This window comes from Aquila chrysaetos, chromosome 4 (genome assembly GCF_900496995.4).
Source record: "Aquila chrysaetos chrysaetos chromosome 4, bAquChr1.4, whole genome shotgun sequence".
NCBI classification, from domain to species: domain Eukaryota; kingdom Metazoa; phylum Chordata; class Aves; order Accipitriformes; family Accipitridae; genus Aquila; species Aquila chrysaetos.
The window spans coordinates 47,623,299-47,636,124 of NC_044007.1; the positions used below are offsets into that span (position 1 = coordinate 47,623,299).

At 36.1% G+C, this 12,826-nt stretch overlaps 1 long non-coding RNA gene across 1 annotated transcript; it reads left to right on the forward strand.

Annotated features, from left to right (window-relative positions):
• Positions 1-124: 124 nt before the first annotated feature.
• On the forward strand, positions 125-6,019 carry LOC115340332. Its single transcript, XR_003923020.2, has 2 exons — positions 125-1,299; positions 4,159-6,019. It is a non-coding gene; the product is annotated as an uncharacterized LOC115340332 (long non-coding RNA).
• The last annotated feature ends 6,807 nt before the right edge of the window (positions 6,020-12,826 follow it).

Here is a 12,826-nt window from a genome sequence, read left to right on the forward strand (position 1 = left end):
GAGTTGCAGGATGTTGTGATGTGGGTTTTCTCCCCTGTTCCCTCCCCTCCCCCAAATAGTAAAGTAGGCTTGGAGTACTATTGAAATATATTTGGCATTTGTTGTTCAGGCTGAAACGAGTTAGAAATTGTTCAGGCTTTTGTGCATCTGCCTGTCCAGTCCCTGCTCCCTCCTTCGTCCCTCTCCCAGCAGCACCCCTATTCTGCCTTGCTGCCTTCCCTTTGGTAACATTAAGCCTTATTTTCCCACAAATGTACAGGGTTTTCTTCCTTTTTTTTTTTTTTTTTTTTGGGGGGGGGGGGGGGGGGTGCGGATCACTCCCAGCTACTACAATGCTCAGGCTGTTTTATCTAGAAGTGGACCAGGGCAGCCCTGAAGGAAGCAGAAGTGGTGACCTGATAGCATTCCCAAAACACTCTCAGATGCTGTACGGTGTTGCAGCTGCAGATGCATCCCACTCTTCCGTTTCATCTTTATGTTCAAATTGGAAATGATACATGGAAGATAGTTCTTCACCATGACACCATTCCAGATTTCATAATTCATTCCCACTTAAATGAAAATAAAAACATTAACAAAATGAAATTCTATTAAAACAGCTGCTTCTAAATTGAGGTTTGATTCCAGACTGTATAGTATTGATCAGAGGATTTGAGTATGCCTCAGAAACGTTCTTGAGGAAAATGTTGTTGCAAATGGAATGTTTCAGCTTTTACAGGTTGTGTAAAAATTTTTACAATCATCCAGTTGTTGAAACAGCTACATATTCCTTTGTTATTTACTGAATTCCTTCTTTGTCACCTTAGTAACATTTAGAAAGGAAATGCTTGCTATTAGTATCACTTCTTTGTCTATGTTTTGTTTCTCTGACTTTGTTTTCTGCCTTTTCTGTCTCTGTCCTACTTCCTTTTTCTTCCATTAGCATTTCCTCACCTTTAGTAACTTTCTATTCCTACCATGTAGGCTTCCTTCATGTCCCAAACCCCGTGCTAAAAGCCTAAATCCGTAGTAATTAAGTACCTCGTTAAAACTGCCTTTGAAATACCCTCATTGTTTTCAGTATTGAAACTACAACAAAACAAAAAAGCGTAGGCAGGTTTATCAGTCACCCCCATTATAAGTGGCTGTTTTAAGACTGAAAGAAATGTTCTGCATTAGTTCCCCATTTGTTCATAGGTGGATGATGATGCAGTTGTTTGATCCAGTTGTTTCAAGTACATAACATGAACTGAACTTCCATTACTCAGGAGAGCTCTGGTGTTGCAGCATTGGTGTTGGACAGAGGAGGACATTTGTCAGGTAAAAGAAATTCAGGCAGCCTCTAAAGCTAATCTGACTGGATTTTTTCTGGTTGGTTTGGTTGGTTTCTACTGTTGCCTGTTGCAGTCAGGATCAGGCTTTCATTTGGTATTTCTGTGGACACCTGGAATCTTAGCATTACATCCTTTCTGTTCAGCAAGTGAAGAAATGAGATGAGTGTCTGTGCTGTCATTTAATTCATTTGCATCATTCCTACAAAGTCCAGGTGCTCTTAAGTTCCTTCTGTGCAAATGATTGGAAAGCATATACTACAGTTAATGGCACTGACTTTGCTGGAGAAACAAAACCACTTACGCTGTTTGCTGTATTGGAGCAGAGAGCCAGTATGTATTCTCTATGCTTTCATGATGAAAAAAAAATGAATCTGTGCTGAAATTAATTTTTTTTCCTGCAATAAATGTTGTATCTGAATCCAATAAAGATTGCCAGCATACACAGAAACCAAGTGACTCAACAGAACAGTACGCTGCTGCTTTAAGGGAGTTAAAAATCATGTAAGTCTAGAAGCACAGCAGAAAAAGGTCAAGTTCAGCTTATGGAAGAAAGCATTTCCTATTGATTATAGATAGTATTTACTGCATGAATTGGACCTGACACTACAAGAGATCATAACCATTGCTTCTCTAACTGAATTTGCAATAGGAAAATTGAGAAATGGTGAACTGCACTCAAACTGCCCCCACTGGAACTATGGCTAAAAGCTCAGCATACGTAACGTGTATGTGTGCATATAGATGTGTGTGTGTGTGTGTAAATATACTACTGCTCTCTCCTCGGCACATTGTAAACCAGATTGGATAACCTGTAAATACTGCCAAAAGATGTCATATTAAAATACATGATGAATTTCTACCTAAGCGATGTTTACGTGACATTACAGTGCCAGGTGTTACTGTTTTGACCACGGATGGAAGCAGTTATTTGTTACGGATGCATTTGTGTCCAGTTACTTTTTCTTGCACCAGAAGAACGGTCATATGCTGCTAAAATAACATTGTACACTTGTTTCTGAGCTTCAGTACTCGGTGAATGCAATGCTATAGAGGTTTGACACTTGATGTTATCTAGTGAGCTACCTGAAGAACATTGTTCTTGTTGTTTCCTGCATAGAAAAGTGACTTGATACGTACTGCTGAATTTTTTATTGTGTACAATAATATTCCTGTTAGGCAGAAATCTGTGAACTGCACTACATATGCAAGTGTGTGTATATATATATATATATGCATTGCTTCAATACAATGAAACAAATTGCACTGCTGCAATGCAAATTCCAGTTTTAGCTCTTACAAAAGAAATAGTATCAACTATTACATGGAAATGCCATACATGTGCAGAAGGATTTATTCACAGCATGACAATTTAATCTAATGTGTCACTTTTACAATGGAAATTATTTTCTCTACAATTGAATGAGAGATGCTGAGTTACAAGATAATTAAAAAAATAGCCCACAATGATACTAATGGAGACACTCCATTTTCTGAATTAGTTTTAGCACAGTGGTGACAAAAACCAAACCAGAATACTTGTTTTTGTGTGGATTTAGGGAAGCCAGACAAAGCCATTGTGATTGACAGTTAACCATTTACAGATACTGATGTCATATTCTACTCTTGATTTAAAGAATGCATATTGCCAAGTATCCAGACAGCTTGAGTTTCACAGCATTTATTACAGTTAATGGAACTTTTTTCTTTTAATCATACACCATATGGACCTGAATCAACATCCAGAGCTTTTCAAATATGTTAAAAATTCTTAATAACAAGCCTGGAATCTAGTATTTTCTGGATGATGTTACTATGTTTGGAAAGACTCCTGAAGCTGACGAAAAAAAAGCCCTACAGGCCGTACTTCAACATGTCAATACAGGAGGGCTGAAGCTGAATTTTGCTAAATACTAAATCAGATGCACAGAGTAGTCTTTTCTTGAGCATGTCATCTCTCCATTGGGATTGGAAAAGGTCATAGAACACGTAGAAGAGCTCACCCTTCCCAGAAAAAAAAAAAAAAAAAGAATTACATCCATATTTTTCAGGTCTCAAGTCAAGGTGTACATTGTCTATTCCTAACTGTGCAATGCTGGCAGAACTATTAAGAACTGTAAATTATAAAATCTAAAATTTACCCAAGACATATCTCACCATAGCAAATTTTCAAACAATGAAAGCTTTGACTGTGAATAGCCAGGGTTTATACTGTTGGCTTTGGTGTTCACAACAATTGTCATCACTTTTGTCTCAGAACAGGAATGGCCCAATACTACAAATGTAGGGCTATTTCCTTTACTCCCTCCTAGCCCTCTGGCAGCCAGATAAACACTCAGGTCTTTTTACGGCATTACAGCTGATCTAATGAACCTGATTGCAGCTAACCTGAGGTCCCCTTTGCCCTTCCAACAGATGAGCAGTGGTAGCCCCAGTGTGGAGAGCTTACCAGGCAGTCACCTTCCAGTGAAACTACCTCCAGGCAGCACTTCCCTCGGCCATGCTGACCGAATGTGGAGCCATTTTTCCCCAAATCCCTGGTGACAATTTCTATGAGAAGAGCATTGTGTTTGAACCATGAACAGTTTACAGGATACCATAAAAGTGTTGGAAAGAAAACGTTTCTTTGTGCATATACTACAGAAGAGTAGGGAACCTGCGTCTGAGGCATTACACTCCAACTGCATACATATCACACCTCCTGGCAGTTCTGTTAATGACAGAAAGACTCAGAGGAGCAGGAACTGTCTGCAGATGGCTAGCAAGATTACTTTCATTTTTATGTGACACAGTTTAGTCAAATCAAAACCACAGCAGCTGATAGTTTATCTCATCTGCTCTTTTTTAGGTGCTTATCTAGTTGATTATATGGAAGTTGCTGCATGGATTATAAATAAGTTTGCTGCAATTACAGGAGAAAAAAATTAAAGCTGTTTGCTGGTAGTGTCTGATTTAACAGAAATTACATATCTTCCTGTCTAGAAGGTGATTCAGGAATTCCAAATGCATGGATGCTATTCTAATACCATGTTTCAGCCTACAGAATGAACTGCACCCACAAGATTGATATGTAATGAAATGTCACCTCAAGTTATATGGAATTTTAAGGAGTTGTGAAGGTGTCCCAGAGGAATTACAAGCAAAATTTATACATCATGCTCATGGTAAATCTCAAGTTGTCACAACAAACCAACAATTACAGGACAAGCACTGGTGGCCAGAACTCGACATGAAGGACTGAAGCTTAATACTAAACTCACTTAGCAAAATTAAGACAAGTGACTCATGCAGTACCATTGCAGCCTGCCCCTTATGTTTTTTTCTCCATGAATGACTGACATCACAGCCCCTTTGGGCAGTTACTGTAGCTATCTAGCTATCTTTCAGTGATAGACAACATCATAAAATGACCAAACAGAGCATTTACATTGTGTGACATCTGCTGCTATAATCATTTTCTTGTCTGTTTTCAGCCAAGAGTGAAAGCTGTAAGAATTAGTACCATTTAAATTCTTACAATGTGCAATTTTTTCTGGGAATATATATAAAAGGTCATCATCAAGTTACCTTAAAGCTGATGAAGAACTAGAATGTTGAGGTGAATTTTGAAAGAGATTTCACGGCTAACCTGGGAAAAAAAGCTTGGAAGACCTTCTCAATGGACTAATTACAAATTTAAGGAGTAACATACCATGTAATCACATAAATAATTTCCTAAACTAATGCCTGGAGAGCTACACACACTGAGTTAAATGTTGCTAGGTTGAGGATCTATAAACCTGCCGTGGTAGCACAATCAGATACAAAATACACAGTCCAACAGCATCAAAATTGATAAAGATCATTGTGGTACTAAGGATCTGTGATTCAAATTTGGCTTTGTAAGCGCAAAACCCTGGAATCCTCTGAAAAGGGGAGTTGGAGTTTATGTTGTCTCCCAAGCTCGTTGTGGGAAAAGGACTACATACATATATCTTTGGGATAAGTACACACCTGCTTGCACCTGCTTGCCAAGGGCAACTTAGAAATATTTTGAATCGTTTGTGCATAATAGATTGCTTTCCCTTACCTTCTCTGCATTGCAAGACAAATGAACGAGATAGTCTGGTCAGCCTTCTGCTAGCTGCAGATAACTATCTGCACACATCAGAAACTTTTAGACAATAACAAAAAAATGGCACAGAGATAAAATGTTTGTTTATTAACACCACAGACTTCTGAAAAAGAATACAGTCGATGCAGTATTGGTGATAAACGGCAGAGGGCATTTCTCAGATGCACTGATGCAAAAAAGCAAGTTCAGTCTGGGGAATCTCTTTGTGTGTCTAGTCTAGGCTCTTGCAGTAGCCATGGCGGTGGTTTTTTCTCCTTTGCTGCTCCTTTATGGCTATGGAAACAACCATCAGTTATACCACACGACAAATGATACTTCAGCACAAGGCAATAAACAACTCTGGTTTAGGCGTATTATATTACATTTCTCTATTTGAGCTGTGCTGACTCTGCAAGAACAATAACCATCTTCTCTCCTGAAGTTAGCAGAGGAATCTACGCATGCTTGGAGCAACTCTGCTGATTAAGGCCCTGGCTCTGCAGGAGACCCCATTCACACCAATACTTGCAGCATCAGTGCCATTTTACATAATGACTTATATTAGCTATTTAATTCTAAAAATTACAAAAGCCAAATAAAATAGTTATTAAAATGACAATTTTTTCTTATTATCAGTAAAAATATATGTGTTGTAATCTGGGGCAGGGACTGATCTTTGGGAGTGTGATTGTAGTGTGGTAACCACATCAACCATTGGTCTGTAGGCATCACAACGACAACTATATATATATTTAAGTTTAAATTGAGCACATTTGACTTATATACTCTTTCTAAACTGTTAAGTAATAAGTTTAAAAATTCTATGAATATCATGCAAGAAAACAAGAGTCTTAATTAAAAACCTACTAGTTACATCAATGAAGTTAAAAATTTTAATATCAGAGTATCTGGTGCTTGATTTCTTTAATTGTTCTTCTGTTTTCATCCTCAGCTACCCTCTGCTATATATCTCAGATAAACTTATTCCCACACTAGGACAATTCTGCTCCTGTGAGCCATCCATTTTCTATACTCCAGACATTCAACCACGGATCACTTATACTCAGACCTTTAAGAAATAAAGAAAATTAGTATTTGATACCACCTTTTACCTTTCATAAGAAAGAATTTCCCACTATAGCTAAGAAGCAAAACTTTCATTTCTATTAGTATATACAGTTCATCATGCTCATTATAGGCTACAAAATCAAATTAAAATACAGTATCAATACTGATCATATGACACATCACAGTTTAGGCCAAATGATATTTCAAAGTTTAAAGCAAGACGAAACCTAAAGCCCTTACTATTCCCAGATCTATACCTTTTTCAATTTAAAATATGTGAGTAGCCCACTGAAGTTCATGAGACTAGTTGTGTTAATGAAATGTTTAAACATTAGTAGAACCAGGCTTCCAGTATGGCAGCAGGTAGTACGTGTACTGGAAACTATTCAGCTGGATTGCTGAGGGCACATGGAGGAGACACATACCTGTGATGTCTGGATCTGCTGTTTCTTTGTAAGTTATTAAAAAGTCAAAAGTGAGTGTAGCACTTTTCTAGTATGCCTAACAGATCTTGTAGTAAGATATAGAGTTAACTTATAGAAATTAATTTTTGAATTCTCTGATCTCCAGATATTTTTATAAGCATCCTTTTAAAAATGCGAGTTTATAAAGTTAATCCTGGCTTAAGAAGGTTAATTTTAAATAACCTTTTAAAAATTAATTAAACACACACTCAGATGATTTTGTATGTTCTTCTAGAAGAATTGGCACCTATGGATGTTCACTGTCAGTACTGGAAGTTACCTACATAACTGCACTGGATTTTATATGGCCGTTGTGAAGTTTATGGATTGGAAACACTTCCACCAAATTGTAAGAAGTTACTGGAAGGCTAATTCAGAAAATTTAAGGATTTGCATGGCAGATGACTCCTCTTTTTAGAGCCTGAGGTTAGGGCAGGGACAGGAAGTAAAGGTTACAGGGCAGATTATAAGTAAGTGTGCAATTCGTAATAAAGGTTTGTGGACTATGAGCTTTTTAGATCAATCACTTCAAATAGCTGGCTTTTAGGTTATACTCAACAATTATAAGGGGGAAAACCTGTAAAGAAGTTATTTTGGGGAATGAAAGAATCTAACACGTTATTAACAGAAGAATATCACTTCTGATCAACTGCTTTTATAGCTGACTAGGTTGGTCTACTCGATTTGCATTTAAGAGACAATTAAAATAATCTTATAATTTTCTGCATTCATTCTGCTAGAATTTTTTAAAAAGGAAATAAAATAGTTATGCATATTTACTGAAAATGGATGCAAAAGAATAATATGCTGCACGCACAGCATCTACCCTGCCTTTGTGAAGGCCAGCCATTTACATACCTGTGGGAGAAGTAACCAAAAATAAGACTTTTTATACAAAAAGGAGAAATTGCCTTTCTTTATTTGATTTAAAAGATCTAAACTGGTTATTTATAGAAAACAAGGTAACTGGTACAAGGAGTGAATTATAAGCAGTTTTTCACAGCATACGACAAGGTTCTATATTAATAAGCATTGTGGGAATGAAATCATCACTTGTAGCAATCCAGATATAATGATATTTCAGGTAGATAAATTGGAGTGTTACAGCTCAGCAGCAAAAGGCATACTTTAAAACTTCCTTAAACAAAACGCTACACATGCTGGCTAAATTCTTAGATGGAAATTTGCCATTGAGCAAGGGGCCAGCTCACAACCTATACATCATTTACATTGCAGTATACGTTAGCTCTTATGCAATAGAATCCTATAGCAAAAATACAAAGATGTGTTTTTAATCTACCACCTGACAGAGATTACTGCTATTTTTCAGCTGATCGGTACTCATGAAGCAGCCCAACCACATATACTGCAGCTGCACCCAGTCCCAGGTCCATTCAGCCTATAATTAAATGTGTCCTTGCAACGTCAGAGAAAAAATGTTCATTTTCAGTTTTCCAAATCAGGAGTGGTCTAAGGTTACTCAGAAATATACAGTGCTGTTCCTCTAATTAACTCTTTTGAAGACCAGTTCTGTAAACATTTACACGGAGGGTTCATTTCATGCATCCTTGAAGTGATCATAAGAAATATTTCTTGTGCTTACAGGCCAAAAATAGGCTAAGATGCCTGAATCAGACTCAGGCAGAAATGCCTTTATCCAAAATGACAAACCCCACAGCTTTTCCCCAAGATTTTCCTCGCCTGGAAATGTGTAAAGTTCCGTGGACCCTGCCTGTTGTGCTGCTCGTTCAACGCATACTTGCTACCGCACTGCTTCTGTGCATGCCTTCTGTGAGCAGCCAGGCAAGGCACCTAAAACTCTACCTTAAAGGTAATAAGCAGAGTACAATGGTACTCCTGGTTACATTTAGTGATGTACTGAAAGAAAACAGTCTCCTTGTAATCAAAGAATTTAGCAAGGTGCCTAATACTCTATCTCTACTTCTGAAAAATAGAAAGGTATTGTCTGTCTGTCTTTACTGTTGTAGTTATACGTTTAAAAAGAGTGAATAAGCTAGCTAGAATATACAGATTTTCTTTTATAAGATCAAGTTTCACTTAAGATTACTCTAGCTTTACTCTTGTGGTTATCCATACATTATTAAAGCATTTTTTTCTTTTGACATTTCCTCTGTGGGGAAGGGATTGGAACAAGAGTTTCAAGTTCCAAAATAAATGGGGGATGGTTATTCTGGTCTGAACAAGAAAAACTGTGGTTGCTGTAGTCAGGATTGCAAACCAGATTTGATTTAAAAAAAAATCATATGTGAAATCCCACGAGGCATAGAAGAAGGATAATGTTCAAATCAAGATGCTGTACTATCGCAGAAATTGTACACTCAGATCCTGGCTCTGCTCCCTCTTTGAATCCCTGGAAGTCAGTTGCTTTTTCTCTAGCACAGTTCTCCGGCTCTAACTAGAGATATTAATATTTCATTTCTTCCTCCATTTGTCTTCCTTGCTTATTCAAATTGAAAGCTTGTCAGAACAGGGACTGAAAATCTCTTGATATGTATATATCATGAAATAAAGTGGAAACCTGATCTTGGTTTGGTCTCTCAGGCTACCATATGAAAGAATTTATATATATTTCTCTGTATATTAAGGTAAATGGCAGTTGTATGATATTTGAAAAATACAATTTTCCCAGTGTAAAATTATTGCCTCACCTTTTTTTTCCATATAAATATCTAGGGAAAGGCGAATGTTGAAATGTGGCATGTGAATAGTCCACTCTGTCAGACGGAGTGGGAGAAAATTGTCAGCTGGCCAATGACAGCAGCTTTTTGGATATTTTGCACAACTGGAACATCACAAAGATATGAACCAGCAATAATTTTAACAGACTGCAAAACTGACTGAATTTGGCAGTTCTGTACAAAGGAGTTTTGCACAGATGCAAACATAAGAATAAATTATTATACTAGTGCCTGTATATCCTTTTTAAGGAGAATTCTCTTCCTCTCTTTATTTTTAAATAAGAAATATTAATTGCATAGCTGGATTTTTTCTTTTCTGATAATGCCATTTGCTGAGGATTTCAAGACTATGAGAATGGTGAAGTAAATTGTCATACCTCTGTTCAGTATCAAAGGGCTCCTTAACCTCAGATCTTAGCTGTTGCAATTTTGTGACTGAAAACCACTAAACCAAACATTGTTAAATATAGTCAAAAGGTTTAAATTCAGGTGAAGTTGATTTGGTTTAACTTGGAAGAAAATTACTTTTTACTGGTTAAAAGATGAGATACTGAAGAGAAATTCAGCCATAGATTTAGTCATATTTTCATTACCAGAAACTGTGGAGCCAACATGGTTTGCCTTACTTACATAACTCCTATACCTCTACTTTCCAATATTAAGACCACACAAGCTGATTTCAAAGTCTAGAGGTAATGAATAGGTCTACATTATTTTAATGTGGTTCCAGGGAGAGGTACACAACACTGTTCATGCTGTTTGCTTTGTCCCCAAATATATATATAATGCACTTTTACTAGGCGAAGAGGTGGGGTTTTTTCATCAACAGTGAGAGGGAAAAGGTAAGAGGACACTTGCCAGATTAAATAATTTTTTGTGATCAGAAAGGGAGGAATAAAATTAATTACAGGTAAAATGTGATGGATTGACTCTTTTAGCTGCCATTTTTCCATTTTTTCCGAGATTGTTATTCTTTTAAAATTCAAATTCTCAGTATTCTTTGAACACTGTCAGTAGTGGTCTATCTTCTACAGCTGGGGATTTCAGCTTTCAGAATATTATTCCATCTGGAACTTACAGGTTTTGACCTTTTTTCCTAAAGGCCAGATTTCAATAGCTTTCCAGAGTTCAATAATCCATAGTGTATATTTCTTTCATATTTTAACAGTCTCGTTGTGTTACATAATTGGTTGATTAAAAATGTAAAAAGTTGAGATGCAGAACAGTTTGCATTTATGCACCTATGATATTTATACTTCAAATAGTTCCCTGACATTTTATTTGGAAACTGATATGTTCTTCTTCCAAATAAATAATTCAGATAATGTATTACATTTTTGTAACTCAGGAATGAAAGTCAATACTATTCATAGTGCTGTTGACATGCCTTCTAGTAATTTATGGAATAATTATGACCATATTTGGGATATGTCTATTCCCTACATTTCTGATTTGTCCTCCTCCAATACATCTTGACAATGTTGTTGTAATTCATGTATATTGTACAGACTGAATATATTTAAAGACAGACAATTCGTTCCAGACAAACACATTAAAAATATAACACAGCTGTTTGGAGCTCACTTTCTCCATGAAGCCTTTACAGTAGACATTTGGTTAGTAATGAAGGAATTCTGCAATTCTACTCTTTATTCTTAGTCCATGAGACCACGAATGATAATTTGTACTGAATCATTATCTAAATCTGCTTAAGCCTCTAAAGAATTCGGGTGATACATATATGAAATGCTTTAATTCAGGAAGTGGGTGGTAGGCAGCATTGTACATATATGGAAATAATTCTTCAATAGCTTAGCCAAACTTTATACAAACATGTAGCCTTAATTATCATAATTTTCTCAGATTTTAATTTTCTTAGTTAAAAGAACTATGCAAAGGTATAAATTTATTTCTTCTTTAGTATTTCTAATAGTTCTTCTTATGGTTGTATTTTACAAGTGTTTTAATTTTTTAAAGTGCCATTCATCTTGGAAGAGAGAAAATATTTCAAAGAACAACACAGAGAATTTTCAACTGACGTTAATGCAAATTTAAAAATGGGAAGTTGGACTCAAGGGAAGAAAACTGGTGGGAATTTTGCCATTGACTTCATGAGGTCAGGATTTTTTCCAGCCCCCACTATGTAACCTGGGAATGTTGATTTTACACACCTTGTTGAAATTCATGCTTCTGTAGTATATAGCTCATGGCTATCATTCCATGAGCCTTAGAATTTGTGAGGGCAGCAATATTAACAAGAAGCACAGCTAATGCTTGTCAACACATGTAACATTTTATAAACCTACATGCATGTTGTGATTCATTATCATCTAAAAGCAGAGTTCCATCAGAAGTGACATGGCTATTCACTTTGTGAAAACAGCTTGTTTTAAAAATTTCATTAGAAAGTAACAGATTTGTCATGTTCTCTGAGCTGAGTAACTGAAAATATAGTTAAAATATCACTATTGGGCTTATTGAGAGTAATAAACGTAATTAACAGACTCCCTTTTGTTTAAAATGACAATTTTCTTTAGGAGACCATTGATAATTTATTTAAACTATTTCCTCATGAAAATTAAGTATTAATTATGAAATTACTATTTCATAATGGTACCATAAAAAATGCAGCTCAGATGCAGATAAAGATTGGCATTTTTAATTGTTTCTGTGTGCTACTCATTTTCTTTCATCATAAATGAACACTGGATTGCTTTCAGTGATTAACAAGAATATCCCAATAATATGAGAACATTTACAAACCTTGACTATTGCTAAAATGTATCTATCTTGTCACAGTTACCTGGTTATTCACAGAATTACGAGAATAATCAGTCTCTGAATGTTGATCAAAAACTCAGCCCAGAAAAAAACATACCTAAAAGAATCAGAGGTAGACTACTGTCATAATTACATACCATTTGGTAAGTAGAACTGTTATGAAGTCCAGAGTGGCAGAATGGGGAATTTTGACTAATTTTATTACAATTATTTAACATAATTTTTATGTGGTAGGAATTGTTTATATTTCTTTTTCTTTCTGGTCAGAACTTTTTCTTGTAGAAGAGATCCTCTGACTTGGGAGGCTGTTCATTACTTAAATGTAACAAAAATATAGGCAGTACAGAAATATATCTGCACTCCATACATCAAATATATAAATATATAAACTTCCTGTACCAGTGAATGTTT